The sequence below is a fragment of the Natrix helvetica genome (assembly GCF_964273705.1).
Source record: "Natrix helvetica genome assembly, chromosome: 6".
NCBI classification, from domain to species: Eukaryota; Metazoa; Chordata; class Lepidosauria; order Squamata; family Natricidae; genus Natrix; species Natrix helvetica.
In genome coordinates, this window is record NC_138553.1 from 52,414,199 (window position 1) to 52,429,967 (window position 15,769).

The 15,769-nt window shown below is 41.1% G+C and overlaps 1 protein-coding gene across 2 annotated transcripts in view; it reads right to left on the minus strand.

Moving 5' to 3' along the window:
- The window catches only part of SLC38A4 (solute carrier family 38 member 4), a 248,378-nt gene that overhangs the window by 63,531 nt on the left and 169,078 nt on the right, over positions 1-15,769 (minus strand). Inside the window, exon 1 of one of the 2 annotated variants that reach the window (XM_081958397.1) lies at positions 5,026-5,144. The exons of the other annotated variant lie outside the window; for it this stretch is intronic. The gene's annotated coding sequence lies outside the window, so the exon portion shown is untranslated. Of the gene's footprint in view, positions 1-5,025; positions 5,145-15,769 lie in introns of those variants that run through there. 2 annotated transcript variants of the gene reach the window in all.

Here is a 15,769-nt window from a genome sequence, read left to right on the forward strand (position 1 = left end):
AGCTCTTACTGTGGCTTAGTGGCAATTACATCAGCCTAATATGCAATACAGCCCTGGTTCGATTCCCAGTAAGGGTATGGCTAGCTGATGAGACCTAAATAGGTTGAAATAGATCTATACTAGTCTCCCTTTATTTATTTACCAGCACAAATGCAACACAAATAATAAAGGCAACATTAAAAATAATAGCTTTCTGTCTGGATGGTTTCTTGTGATGAGCCAATAGACAGAAAAAGGAAGCAGTATGTTTCCTCCCATATTTGGGCATACCAGGGGTTGTAACTCAATACATACCTATTTCCCTGGCCTAGCTGATAAGGAAGAGAGCCTGTGGCTTAGTGGCAATTACATCAACCTAATATGCAATACAGCCCTGGTTCGATTCCCAGTAAGGGTATGGCTAGCATATGAGATCTAAATAGGTTGAAATAGATCTATACTAGTCTCCCTTTATTTATTTACCAGCACAAACGTAACACACACACACACACACACACACACACACATATATATTCTTATTTTAATACTAATACTTAAAACTTCACATATCTATTATTATGACATTTCTTTTCTTAATTTATTTAACTTTATAATACATTATTTTCATATTTATTCTCTAACCATTGATAAAATAGGTTCCATATATTCTAATAATCAGATTCTTCCTTTCCTTTATTGCAAGTGTTAATCCATTCATTTCTGCACATTATAATATTTTTAAATCACATTTTCCTCTGTGGGGATCTCTTCACCCTTCCAATTTTGTGCAAATACAATTCTAGCTGCAGTTATTACCTGAATAATCAAAATCACATTTTCTTTACTATATTTTTCTGATAAGATACCCAACAAGAACAGTTCAGGTTTTAGATCAATATGTTGCTGCATCATCTTCTCCAGCCACAAATACTGGGATTTTTGCCCAGTATTTTGTTTTGCTTCTTCACATGTTCACCACATATGATAATATGACCCAAGCGTCTGGTGACATTTCCAACATTTAGTTGATTTGTCTTTAAACATTTTTGCCAATCTTTCAGGTGACATATGCCATCTATAAACATTTTATACAAATTCTCCTTGTATGCAGTTGACATTGTTAGTTTATAATTTCTATTCCACAATTGCTGCCACTTATCTAACTCTATTGTATGCCCAAAGTTCTTTGCCCATGCTATCATTGTTTCTTTTACTTGTTCTTCTTCTAATTTAATCTGCAGTAAATAACTATACAATTTTTATTGCCTTCTCTTCTGTTCCTATTAATATGTTATCCAATTCTGTCAATTCCATATAAAAACCATATCTTAGCATCTTTTTCATATCTAGATTGTATTTGCAGTTGTGTATACCAAACCATATCAATCCCTTGTTTTTCCAATTCTTGCTTCTTTTTAAGTTTCCCCTTTTCTGACAAAATATCTTTATATCTACAATATTTCCCATATTGATAATATTTTGATGTATTATGCTTCTATCGTCAAAAGCCAAACTGGTATCTTCAAGTAATATTTTTCTCTCATTTTCTCCCATACTAATAATAAAGCATTTCTTATATAATGTCTTAGAAAATAACTATGTATCTTGTTTTTCCCATACCATAAAAAGGCATGCCATCCCAATTGCAAGTTACGTCCCTCCAGTGTCAGTAATCTTGTATTTCTCAAGTCCATTCTTTCATCCATGCTGCCTGATAATATAATTCCCAATTTGGTAGTCCAAACCCTTCTCTAGTTCTTGCGTCTTGTAACATTTTAAAATTGATTCTTGCTTTCTTCCCCAACAAATAAATTTCATTATTATTTTATTAAGATTTTCAAAATATTTTTTCTCCAATTTTATCAGGATTGTTTGCAGGTAGACATCATACATTTGATGGGTAGCTGTACCAATTGTTGTTGTTTTTTTGTAAGCATAGCCAATTGCCCCGAAAAAGCACAAAAGGAATAAGGGGTGGTAGGGAGGGAGTGGCAGTAGCATTTTGGTAATCTTATGCTTTGTAACTGGTTCTATCCCATTTGGCAGCTTGGGTACGTTTACCTAGCAACCATTTTGTCAGAGTGCTCACATATCCTCAAAATGGCAAGTTTGTCATCTAAAATGAAAATATTGGTATTTCTATGTTAGTTCTGCCAAATAACAGAATTACTGCAGAATTATAGATTAGAAAACCTGTACTTCATCCTACAAATATTCTAATTGTCAAATAGCTATATATATGCAACAATGAAGGATTTTATTCTAGTACAGGAAACTAAAGTATAACCACCCATAATTTAAACATATACCATCACTCAATATTCATTAGTCACAGAATCATGAAGTCAGTTTAATATGCTTTTCATGAACCCTTTATTTTTGCAATTCTATGACAGAAAGGGAGATCAACAAAGGTGAGACTAAATAGTGGGAAATACTTTGGTCCTCAGCAGTTTGTTCTGGGAATATTAATAGGGCCATGACTAGTGGTGTTTAGGCTTAGCCTTGGAATGTATTGTTTGGATACAGATCCAAAATGCAACTGTACAAAGTTTCAGTGATGCCTCTTTGAAGCTACTCCATGAAGCAACTTGATCCCCAGTTCTAAAGATCAAAGCTCTCCTTCAAAACTGCTTCACAAAGTAGTGTGATTACACACTTTATTTCACTCTAACCTTACCTAGGACTCTGTGTATTTGCTGCACATCTGCACAACTCCTGGCATTTCTAGTGAACTACTGGAAGAACTGGAAATTATCATAGCTTCAGTGAGACAAACTGTGTGACAAGATGAACAGCATTGCCTCCATAATCTAATGTTTCTCTGAGATGGACTTGCAACTACATTGAAGAAATCTAAAATCTACAAAGCTGTTATTTACTGGGTGTTAGACAAATAACTTTCAGGTGTGTGGATGTTTTTAAGACAACTAAAAGAAAAGATCACGACATGATGTCCAACTGTCACAATTCATAAATAATTTTAATATTTGTGTTGAGTGTATCCCACTTGTCTTGCATAAAACCATACAATTAGACTGGTTGAATTCTCTTGAAAGGTAGAACATTAAGAAATAATTCCCTGTTATTAGAGTGTTGTTATATTCTGTATAACAATGTCTTGGCCAGGTATTCTTGGATTGTGGATCATGACCACGTCTGGGGACACAAGGAAATTTGAAAAGATTACAATTGGGGATGTCTTGCTCTCACAAAGCAAGATCACTTCTAGAACTTGTTTCCTCATTCCCTGGGCAAATGGACAGTTTGGACGATTGTCCAAAGTTCACAGCAAGTTCTGGCAAGACTCCTACTTTCCATGCACAAGGGTCACAGTTAGCTTTTGCAAACCTAGACTGCTTTCAGAACCCAGTTCTGCTCAGCCTAGTGAGAAGGATAGCAGTTAGGATTTATAGGAATTCCAGCTATAAAGAACAAAGATAATGCCAAAAGAAATGAGGAAGTTATAGATATCTCAAAAATAAAAGTAAGATTATAAGAACTATGCAGAAGTAAGCAAGCTCATCCTTCCTATCAAAAGCTACAGTTTTGTTGTTTAAATCTAATAAAATGTGTGTGTGTATGTGTGCACGTGAGATATGAACTATATTTTCCCAATTCAGACACCAAGGAAAACATTGGGGGGGGGCACACAAATCTACAGTATTTATTCACATTTGAAGGTTATGGGAACTCAAGGTTTAAGACCTAATGCCTTGTCTTCCAGCCATCCTTCCTCAGGCTGAGAAGCAACCCATCTATACTGAATCCAAGAATGGCCACCAATGATGGTAAGGGGCAGAAGATACATTGCTCCCTAAAAGGGAGAAGCTATCTCAGGCAACGGGGTCGGCCGAGCTCGTGAGGAGATCCCTACTTCTCCAGCAGACCGCAGCGTTCCTCGCGCCCGACCCCATCGCAGTCTCAAGGCGGAACACATCGACACACCCCTTTACCCTGCGCCGAAGAAGGTACTTCTGACAGCTATCCTCTGCCCAGTCAGCCCGATAGCCCTTTCCTGGCGGAAACAAGGAAGAGGCGAGGGTAGCCCGCTGGCCTGCCCAGTCGCCGCCACGAGCCAAGGTGTTCCTTAATACCGAACCGTTCGCCCCAGTCTGGTTTGAAGCGCTGTGGCGCCCACGACGCATCCGCCGTCCCTGGAACTTTTCGGTGACCCCTCCTCATAATCGGATACTTTGCAGATGTGTTCGTCTCGCAGAATATCCAGCCGCGCCCATGACTTTGAGGCTTGGAGTCCAAGCACGTCTGAAAGGCAGCGGCTTGACAAGGGCGAATGACTCAGTCACGCCTGCAGATTGGCCCCTACTTTGGGGGCTTCTTGCTTGGGGGCGGGGGGGATTAAAAAGTGGTACGGGTTTATTTTCCTGCCGGTCCGCTGCAACCACTTTGAGATTGCTCACCCGTTGCTTACACTTAAGGCCGAGCGAGATCTGAAGGAAGTTTTATAGCGTTAGTGGGAGCTGCAAGGGACTGTATTCAGCCGAGTTGTTAAATGCACTATGTATAAATAGGCGCCTTTAATCATAAATCTTCAGAATTTATTTTCTTGATACAAATCAGCCCCGAGTTGCCCGTCACCCTTGCGTCGTTCCTAGCTTTGGCCTTACTGCACATTGTTCTCACTTTGCCTCTCTCTCACTGTATTGTGTCCCTCCACCCCATTTCAAGGTTCCCCCACTTTCTTTCCACCCGCCCGGTCTGCCTTTACAGATCGGCTGCAACGCTTCACCTGAACGAAAGCTCGGCAGGATCGCTCCGACGGCGTGCAGCCAGAGGTGTGTGTGTGTGATAGAGTAGGGGGCAGTGAATAAGCTAGATATATCCGAGGCACTTTTTCCTCTCCCGCGCGTCACCACCTCCTCCCGTTTGCTCTCGACGTAGCTGCCATCCGCCTCAGCCACCCTCCCTGGCGGGACGATTTGAAAAGGAAAAGCCAGCGCTGTGTTCTCCCAATGACGCGCAGCTGCAGTTGGCCCGATACGCCGGAGGGGAATATTTGCCGCTCGAGAAGATTGCTTTTCCTACCTGGAATTCTGGTGGCAAAAGGCAGCGGCTTTGGGGTGAGCTTCAAGGCCCCCTTCAGGAGAGCTTTCCGGATACGTGCCGAGATATTGTCAGGCGCGTATGGTTACTGGAGACCCTTCGGATCCAGAAGTTGCTACTGCTCCAGAGAAGGAAGTGTGGACAGGCACCCTCCACCTCGCCCTCCTTTCTTTTCGTTCCTCCTTTTGACATAGAGTCAAAGAGTGGAAATTTCCATCATGTGACTCGGGGTAGCATCCCCAACCGCTCCTTCCAGATAGAATCCTCCCTTTCGGAAAATGCCCACCAATAGCAGCCGGAAGCAACTTGAGAGGTTAAACCAAACATTTTTTTAAAAAAGTGCTCGTCGTCCCGAGCTCAGGTAGCGATTCAGGGGGTTATTCTGGAAGGTGAAAGTGCAACATACCCACCCATTAGACACGTTGAAGAGTTGTTTTTGTTTGATTTTCGGTTTTGCCAATCCTCCAAGTATGCTCTGGAGAATCCACTCCAAAGAAAGCAGCAGGAAAGATTCCATTTTGGGGCTCATGGCTTGTATAGATTACGACTCTTTTCTTCATCTATGAGATTTTATATCTCCCCTTCTGCCACCTAAATTTTAGTCAAGGCAGATTATCCAAACTGAAGGTTGCAAAAAAAAATTCCTTATGCAGGTAGTCCTCAACTTACAACCATTCATTTACAATGTATAGGTTACAATAGCACTGAAAAAAATGACATGACTATTTTTCACATTTATGACTGTTGCAGAATCTCCATGGCCATGTGATCAAAATTCAGACACTTGGCAAGTGACTCATATTTATGATGGTTGCAATGTCCTGGAGTCATGTGATCAGCTTTTTCCAACCTTGCGACAAGCAAAGTCAGTGGGAAGCCTGATTCATTTAATAACTATGTCAATAACTTTATAACTACATTGATTCACTTATCAACTGTGGCAAGAAAGATCATAAAATGAGGCAACATTCACTTAGCAACTGTCTTGCTTAGCACCATAAATTTTGGGTTCAATTGTGGTCATAAGTTGAGGACTACTTATAATGGCAGCTGCCAAATTCAATGCCTCCATAATACATCATGGACCAAAGAAGAGAGTTCCTATCTAGTTTCCATTTCCTTCAATTTCTGACATGCTAAGGCAACCTTTCACAACTTGCACTGTGAAGTAGTATATAAGTTTAAGTGTGATTGCTATTGCAGTCATTATAAAAGGAGAAAACCACTGGCTACTAAATAACTTAAAAGACATTAAATGTCTGAATGACCAAGCACATTTTGTTTCCTTCATACCAATGGACTTTATTAATTATGGCAATTGTGTGAAAGAATTGGTGGATATAAACTAAGTGATTGACATTGATTTTGACGGTTGAATTCAAATGTCTGACAGAATTACTGAATATCAAAAGAATAAACATGCTAATTTGTTAACTTTGATTCTATGGAGCAAAACCTTCCATAGAACCAAAGTCTGAAGCCCCCCCCCCCCTCTTGGCTGGGAGGAATTCTGAAATATACACATGACAAACACAGATGGAGAATTCCAAATTGGGAAAGACTACAGAAGTGTACCAGGAATACAGGAAGAATATAGGAAAGTATAGAAAATATAGGAAAAATACTATTTATTCAATTTCCCAATCAAGAACTCCCACCTAACTCTCTTCATGGCCTTGCAAAATAACTTTTCTCTTCTGCAAGTTTGGCAAAATCCTCTTTAAAAGGATCTTCTGGAACACATTTGAGTTATAATAGTACATGGAAAAATTTATCCCTTTCCCCACATTCAATGTTTTGCTGAATATCCTCCTATCTTCTTTCCCTCCGCCTCAGGTAGATCCAAGATTTGTTTTTTTCCACCAAAAGTGGAGTTCCACTAGTAGGTAGGTAATTGAGCAGGGTGATTCACCTTGTTGCCTTTGCGTCCGGAAGTTAGGCTTGCACAATATTGCATGTAATTCATGTTTGTTTGCAAGGGCCCCATCAGGTGAGTAAAACTGAAAAGATTTGGAAGTCTAAATTCTTTTGAATATTTTCCAGTATTAATGTACATTATAACCCTTCTTCTGTCTGGATTGAGGTTTGTTTTTTCTCCTAGTCAGTTTCCATAAGACATCCTCAGAATATACAAATAGCATTCAAATACTTTTTCTCTTAAAAAAATACCACTACCATTACTATAAGATGAAATTAGGGAGCTACCTTTAATTCCCCCCACACTTTATATTGCATAGATAGAAATTTTGTCAGGTATTAAAATATTCTGCTTCTTTATTAGTCTTTTATCTGTGTTTTCTCCAACATTCTGTGATCTATAACATTGTGAATGATCTTAGCTTTCCTATTTTTAAAATGAATATTTTACCAGTGCACACACACTGGAAATAGTGCAAAAACCATTCAATCGTTTTGAATAGTTTCTTGATGATTCTTAAGCAGGTCAGCTAATAAATTATCATGTATTCATTTATGTGTCTAATTCAGAAATTGTATAGAGCCTGTCCAAATAAGTGACTATATTCTCACTATTTATGTAGTACTTTTAGAACAAAGAAACTCAGGTTATCACAATAATTGTTCTGGGAAGAGAATTGACATTTTAATGTCCAGAGTTCATTGCAAGATTGAATTTGAACTTTGATTTAAATTTTGACTTCTTATTATGAGACATTGATGTGTGAGAAATTTTAATAACTTCAATTGATAGATTTTTTTATTCCTATCGTATTTACTGGTTATTTTTATGTGTTTTCTCATATTTTTATTATTTTTTTATTAATTTCTCTTTTACCTCAGTTGAACTTTTTTAGAAGGTAGACACAAATATCCTAAATGTAAATAAAACCTGAAATTTCCCAATCATAGTTTATGTTGTAGGTTGATCAAGTTTAAGGAGGTCTTAGGTAAATTGGCTACTTCATTGGAAGCAGGCAAGGGATGAACCATGACTTCAATGTCATCATGTATTTGTTTGAAGTTGAGATGCAAGTACTGGTATGTAATGTCATTGTTGTGTCACCGTGGCAAATGCTCTGTAGCTCTTAGCTACATTACATCAATTCTTTTTTGTTGTATTTGCATTGAGAGCTGGGAAACAGCTCTTTCGATTTCCCCAAAACAGTTTCAAGGTATCTTTAAAAAAATAAAGGAGGGAGGTGGAAGATGAAGGAAAATATTGATATAGGATCTTTGAGTCACTTGAAACTGCTTGTGATATCATCATTCTGCCTGATCACAATACTCAAGTCAGGTTACATGGAAAATAACTATTCAAAGTTTTTGTAAGTCATTTATAGATTAACTCTTAAATATTTATTTACATATTGGGATCGTTATTTTAAACAATCAGTATATTGTTTAATAAAATAATAGATTATATTAAATTATATTAATAGATTATATTAAATATATTTATTTAGTATAATAAATCTAGATGGTTTGTGTTGGAATATATTAATGGTATTGTATAAAATATTTCTGAGTATGAGACTAAATATGAGTATCATACTCAAATGCAATATTTTTCTAGTAATAGAAATACTACTGGAGTAATATTATCTGAAACTCAAAATACATTTTGTGACAAGCTCTATTTTTTCACCAAGTACTGTTAAATTGGCCTGGTAGGAATCCATTTTTGTTTTCTTTCTATTGAATAGAATAGAATAACAGAGTTGGAAGGGACCTTGGAGGTCTTCTAGTCCAACCCCCTGCTTAGACAGGAAACCCTACACCACTTCAGACCAATGTTCACTCTAAGGTGCACGGTTGCGCGGCCGTGCACGTGGCAAGAAAACACCGTGCAGCATTTTTAAATGCCGCGCAGTGATTTCTATTGCCACAGGCTCCAGAAGCTGGGGAGGTCCTTTGCAGGCAGCTAGAACGGGCCACCCGCAAAGGACTTCCCCGGACTTGCTTTGATGAGCATGGGGTGACTGAGGTTAGTTGTGAAGCCCCAAAGCCCCCACCGCCACCAGAATAACTGCTGCCACCTCCTCCTCCTCTAACATAATAATAATAATAATAAATTTAAATTTATTAGCCGCTCCCTTTCCAGACAGGACTCGGGGCGGCGTACAATGGAGTATAAAACATAAAACATGTATACAAACACATAAACCTACATATATACAGGACATAACATGCACAGAGGAGGTAACAAATTACATCACATTGGACAATTAAAAGTCACCATTAAAATACCCCAATTGTAAAAACACAATTTAAAATTTAAAAATTTAAAAAAACTGTCAAGAGGAATAAGAAAAAATTTACGGTTGAGCCAGGCCAGATAATTGGAAGAGGTGGGTCTTCAACTGTACACGGAAGGAGCGGAGATCGGAAGTAGTCCTGATGTCACGGGGGAGGTCATTCCATAGGGCTGGGCCCATCACAGAGAAGGCTCTGCTCCTGGGTGTCGCCCCCCGACACTGTTTGGCGGACGGCACCCGGAGAAGTCCCTCTCTGTGTGAGCGGATTGGTCGTAGGGATGTATGGGGCAGGATGCGATCCTGCATGTAACTAGGTCCTGTGCCATGAAGCGCTTTAAAGATCATAATCAAAACCTTGAAACGCACTCGATAGACTACAGGAAGCCAGTGCAGCTTGCGCAGGAGAGGTGTTACAGGGGAGTATCTCGTCCTCCCCATAATCACCCGCGCGGCCGCGTTCTGGACCAACTGCAGTCTCCGAGTGCATCTCAAGGGAAGCCCCATGTAGAGAGCATTGCAGTAGTCCAGGCGAGACGTCACTAGCGCATGGGTGACTGTGCGTAGGGCATCCCGGTCCAATAAGGGGCGCAATTGGCGCATCAGGCGAACCTGATGGAACGCCCCCCTTGCCACGGCTGTTACATGGTCATCCATGGACAGCCGGGCATCTAGGAGGACGCCCAAATTGTGCACCTGTTCCATGGGGGCCAGTTGCACGCCCCCAATGGCCAGAGATGGAAGCAACTGGTTGAACCGGGAGGCCGGAAGCCACAGCCACTCCGTCTTGGAAGGGTTGAGTTTTAGTCGGTTGTCATCCATCCAGACAGCACTGCCGGATTTGCCGCCCGGCGCTGCGGCTGAGGTGAAGCTGCCAAAGCTCCAGCCGGAATCCCCGCGCGTGGCGGCGACGCCTCCCCTCCACTTGGAGCACCTGAGCTCAGCGTCGCGTTACCCCTGCCCCCTCCTCCTCCTCCGCCGTGCTTTTGAGGAGCCATGAGGCTGCGGGAGCCAGTAGGAAGGCGGGGGGGGGGGTAAGCAGGGGGGAAAAAGCCTCATGTCTCCTCAAAAGCACGGCGGAGGAGGAGGAGGGGCAGGGGTAACGTGGCGCTGAGCTCAGGTGCAAATGTGGTGGTGCTGTTGGAGGAGGAGGAGGTAGCAGCAGTTATTCTGGTGGCAGCTCGTCGGCATCTTCAGCAGCAGCCCTGCCCACGATGAAGAAACCAAAGATGGAGCAGATCCACGCAGATGACGTCGCTGCAACATGACTGGAGGAGGAATTCTGGGAGTTGAAGTCCACAAGTCTTAAAGCTGTCAGGTTTGAAGACCTTTGCGTTTTTTTTCTAAAGGGTTAGGGGAGCAAGGGTCTTGTAACTTGACAGCTTTAAGACTTGCACACTTCAAATGCCAGAGTTTCTGAGCCAACATGACTGGAGGAGGAATTCTGTGAGTTGAAGTCCACAAGTCTTAAAGCTGTCAGGTTTGAAGACCCCTGGGGGTTTTTTCCCTAAAGGGTTAGAGGTGCAAGGATCTTGTAACTTGACAGCTTTAAGACTTGCATGCTGAGTTCCTGAGCCAACATGACTGGAGGAGGAATTCTGGGAGATGAAGTCAACAAGTCTTAAAGCTGTCAGGTTTGAAGACCCCTGGGTTTTTTTCCTAAAGGGTTAGGAGTGCAAGGGTCTTGTAACTTGACAGCTTTAAGACTTGCACACTTCAAATGCCAGAGTTCCTGAGCCAACATGACTGGAGGAGGAATTCTGGGAGATGAAGTCAACAAGTCTTAAAGCTGTCAGGTTTGAAGACCCCTGGGTTTTTTTCCTAAAGGGTTAGGAGTGCAAGGGTCTTGTAACTTGACAACTTTAAGACTTGCGTGCTTCAAATGCCAGAGTTTCTGAGCCAACATTTTGGTTGCTAAGCAGGAGCGTTGTTAAGTGATACTGATATTATATAACACTTTTAATTAAGGGGGTACCTTGAAGAAACATAACTTTGAGTTTCAAATAATACTGATTTCGTTGTTGTCTTAGGTGACATCTGTGAAAAAAATTCAGGTGCTCAGGCATGAAAATGTGCCGCTCAAACACTATACTTTTCTGCTCACATTGAAAAAAAATTAGAGGGAACATTGCTTCAGACCAGGTGTGAAATCCTCCTGGTTCTGCCCGGTTTGGCTGAACTGAGCTGCTGCAGCCTGTCCCTTTAAGATAGACCCAGGGAGGGAGGGGGGCGGGTGGAACATAAAAGGAGGAGAGGCTCTGCTGTGAATGAAGAGAGAAACATTTGGATTCTCTCTGCCACAGAATTCAACGTTAAATGCAGCAGAGAGGATCCAAACATTTCTTCCTCCATTCATAGCAGACCTGCTGCAGCCTTTCCCTTTAAGATAATTCCTGGGAGGAAGGGGGCTGGGAGGGACCATAAAGAAAGCAGTAGTTCTGCTGTGAATGGAGGGAGAAATGTTTGGATTCTCTCTGCCAAAGAATTCTATGTTAAATGTGTTGTCCCTGTCAGGCAAAGTAGAGGCAGACAGTCCCCTTCTTCTTTTGCCCTCAATCTTTCCCAGCATTATGCTCTTTTCCAGTGTGTTCCTTCTTCTCATAGGTGGCCAAAGTTTTTGAGTTTTTGAGTTTCATCTTCAGGATTTGGCCTTCTAAAGAGAAGTCAAAGTTGATCTCCTCTAGGACTGAACAGTTTGATCGTCTTCTCCAGCACCATAGTTCAAAGGCCTCAATTCTTTGGCACTCAGCCTTTCTTATGGTCCAATTTTCATAGCCATGCTGTCAGCGTGCCTCCATCAATAACCAAGAAAGAAAACTCTCAATTCCATTGTTTGCGGTAATTAAAATACTTTTACTGGTTATGAAAAGATAGCAGTGAAAGAAAAGCAAAATCTGAGCCAGAAAGGTTCAATACATATCAAATGATTACCCACCCCCTCCCTCCAATGACCCCACCCCAGTGTCCAATCTGCAACTCCCTAAGGTGTCATGTGGATTGCATCTTCAAAAGTCATCTTTAGGTTGGTATGCAAGATGGTTGGCCTTGACCAGGCCCAAACACCACCAAACACCACCACCAGCATGTGCAGAGGATGGTGAGAAGAAAAGTCCCTTTTCGGGATGACTTCCGGTCCCCGAAGGCGACGGACGTGCGCGTCCACTACTCGTCTTTTCGGTGGGCTCCCTTCGGGAGCACAGGGGGCCTTGTAGGGGCTCCCTGCCACAGGGCAGCTTATTGGGACCCCCTGGATCGGCGGCGGCCCCAGGGGGGTCTCCAGCTTTGCCCCAGGAGCCGGGAAGCGTGGGGGGTGCACGGCGGCGCTGTCATGTCATCGCACGTCTTCACCGAGCGGAGCCTGGAAGGAAACAATTAATTGAAGGCTACAGCTGAAGTGCGGTGAGGTGGGAAGTCTCCCCAAATCTCTTGCTAATTTATCCAATTGATGAACAGCAGTCTCTTTAAAGCTTTGTTTCAATCTCTGGAAGAGTTAAGATTGGAGGGGGGGGTTTCCACCCACCCTCAGAAAAGCGGCATTCGTAATATCTCTCTCTCTCGGAGGAGAGAGAGAGAGAGAGTTAAAAACTTACTTTCACTTCCTTTAAGCAATGCGAGAATGACTTTTTTCTACAATTGCAAGAGAAAGGATGGCTGAGTTGATTCTTTTAAACTATTTATGGGAACTTTTGACTTGTTGCTTTCTGACCTCCTGTGAAGGCTGAGCCAAGATGGCCAACTTCCTCCTTCTTCCTTGCCTTTACGAATGAGATTCCTCTCTTGAAAGAGTTTCTGGCTTTGTACTATTTTACACCCCAGAGACCTCCAGGAGCCTCTCCTACCACATATTTCCCTTGGATTTGGAATATTCGATTCAATTATTTGGCTTGGAGCTGCACAGGAAGACTAACATTCTCTTCTGGGCTTGCCTGCCTTGTGATCTCTCCCGGTTGTGCTTTTCCACAGACGCCATTTCTTTGCACAGACTTATAGCTATCTCTGAGTTTGGCTGGGATGAGGGAGGAGGTTAAGACAATTCAGAAGGGGAATATAGAATTTGAAAACCATATGATAAAGATGGAATTTGAAAGGATGTCTTTTTTCCTTAGATTCCAAAACTTGCCAGAAACGGAGAATGAAGATCTTAAGGAAATTATGACTACAATCTTAGCAGAATACATTAAAAGAGATAAACAACAGCTGTGGTGGGATATTGACCTGATTTATAGGATCAACTCAGCATACGCTAGAACACACAATGTTCCAAGGGAAATCCATGTTAAATTTCTTAGAAAGACTACAAGAGATGAGGTCCTAGAAGCTCAAAGGGGGGAACCATTAAAATATAAAGACAAAGAAATAACCATTCTTAAACAGATTCCGAAGAAAGTAAGAGATAAGAGGAAGAAATATTCCTCTTTAGCAAAGAAATAATATAATAAAGGAGTCTGGTTTAGATGGTTATTGCCAGAAGGTATGCTGATTTTCTGGGAGGGCAGCAGAATTAGAATTAATACAGTTGTGGAGGTGGAGGCTTTCATTAAAAAACACAATGCCCTCCTAGACGAAACAGGGGACAGTACACAAGATATGAAGGAGGGGGGGGGCGAGGCTCTGCCAGCAGACAGGGGTGAGGATCCAACATTGAGAAGACTCAGGTCACAAAAATGAGCTGAAACATTATTGCAATTGTTGTTATAATGTAATTGTTGGAAGTGATACAAAAAATGATTGAATTTACTGATGATTTAATGTAAAATCAAAAGCTGCCAATGTTTATTCAAATGTTGATTTTTTCTATTTTTCTTTGTAAAAGTTGCGAGACTTGGGGGGATTACCTCCTCCCACATGATGTAGCTGTCAAAAAATTTTATACCTTTTTTTACCCTTTTTCCTTTAAAAAATTTGTAAAAACCAATAAATTTTTTTCAAAAAAAGAAAAGAAAGAAAAGTCCCTTTTCCATATCTTTTCCAGTACCATTTATTTCCCATCCCAAATACCATGCCCCCAACCTTCCCGTTTCTATGGAAGCCGATAGCAAACAAGCAAAACAGAGGCTGACATCCGGCCCTCCTTCACCCCTGGGAAAATCAAAACAAAACAACAATAACAACCAATCACATATAATAAAATCAAGGCTTATCAGGATATTTGGTATAGAACCTCTGTAAAAGTTTGGAGCCCTAACGTGGAATTTGTCTACCCATTCAGCCTGGGAAGGGGGAAAAGGTTTCCAGGACACCAAATATTGGATGTGTCCTCTATGTTTCCTGGAATCTAAGATTTCTTTAACCTCAAAATGTTGCTCTCCTTCAATAAGAAGGGGAACAGGGGTTGAGGGTTGGGGCGGACGTATGGAAGAAGTGTATTCTGGTTTTAGTAAGTTCACATGAAACACAGGATAAAGCCTCGTAAGGGTTTTTGGCAACTCCAATTTTACTGATACAGGATTTATTATTTTAACAATGGGAAATGGACCCACATATTTCGGACCCAGTTTCTTCCATTTCTGGGTGGTTTGCAGAAACTTAGTGGACAAAAATACTCTATCCCCAACTTGGTACTCTCTTGGCTTGGCCCCTTTTTATCAGCTTGTTTTTTGTGAGCTTGGTGAGGCCTTGCGGGTCATCAGCCAAAACTGTTGAAGTTGATTACTCCACTCAGACAAGGATAAAATTTGCAGTTTCTCTTGAGGCAATTCAGGAATGCGCACAAAATCCTGGCCACACACAACTTTAAAAGGGGTCATTCCGGTACTGCTATCTACTGAATTATTGGACACCACTTCTGCATGTGGCAAAAGTTCAGCCCAATTATCTTGTGTTTTTTTTCTGAAAGAATTTTATTGGTTTTTTTTAAAAAATTGGGGAAAAGGGTAGGTGGATATACCAAAAAAAATTTTTTTGGCAGCTCCATCATGCTAGAGGTAGGAATCTCTCCAATTCTCACAACTTTTTACAGAAAAAAAACAAAAATAAAAGATAAGCAGAAACAGCATCTTATTATACATTGTATGAACCATGTGTTCAATCATCTCTTTTGCCACTTTCTAATATATCAACAATTAAAATGATATTCCAGATATATTTATTTTTGTGACCTGAGTCTTTCCGTTATTGTTCCCTTCCCCCTGTCCCCAGGCGGAGCCACAGCCCCTCCCTCCTTCATGTCTTCTGTTTTGTCGCCTTTTTCACTACTTCTTTTTTTTTTTTAACAAAATTTTATTGGTTTTTTAAAAAAATAAACAAGGAAAGGGGTAGTGGAATAAGTTACAAATTTTGGCAGTTACAATATGCAGGAGGTGGTCCCTCCCCCCGTACTCATACATTTCATTTATTAATACATTAGATTATTACAAATCGATGGTATTTTGTCAGCATATAAACTTTTATCTTCAAATAATTTCAATCACTTTACATCAAACAGATTTTCTTGTTCATTTTTGTGATCTGAGTTTTCTCGATGTTGCCCCTTCTCCCCCCGCCAGCAGAGCTCCGGCCCCTCCCGTGTCTTGTGT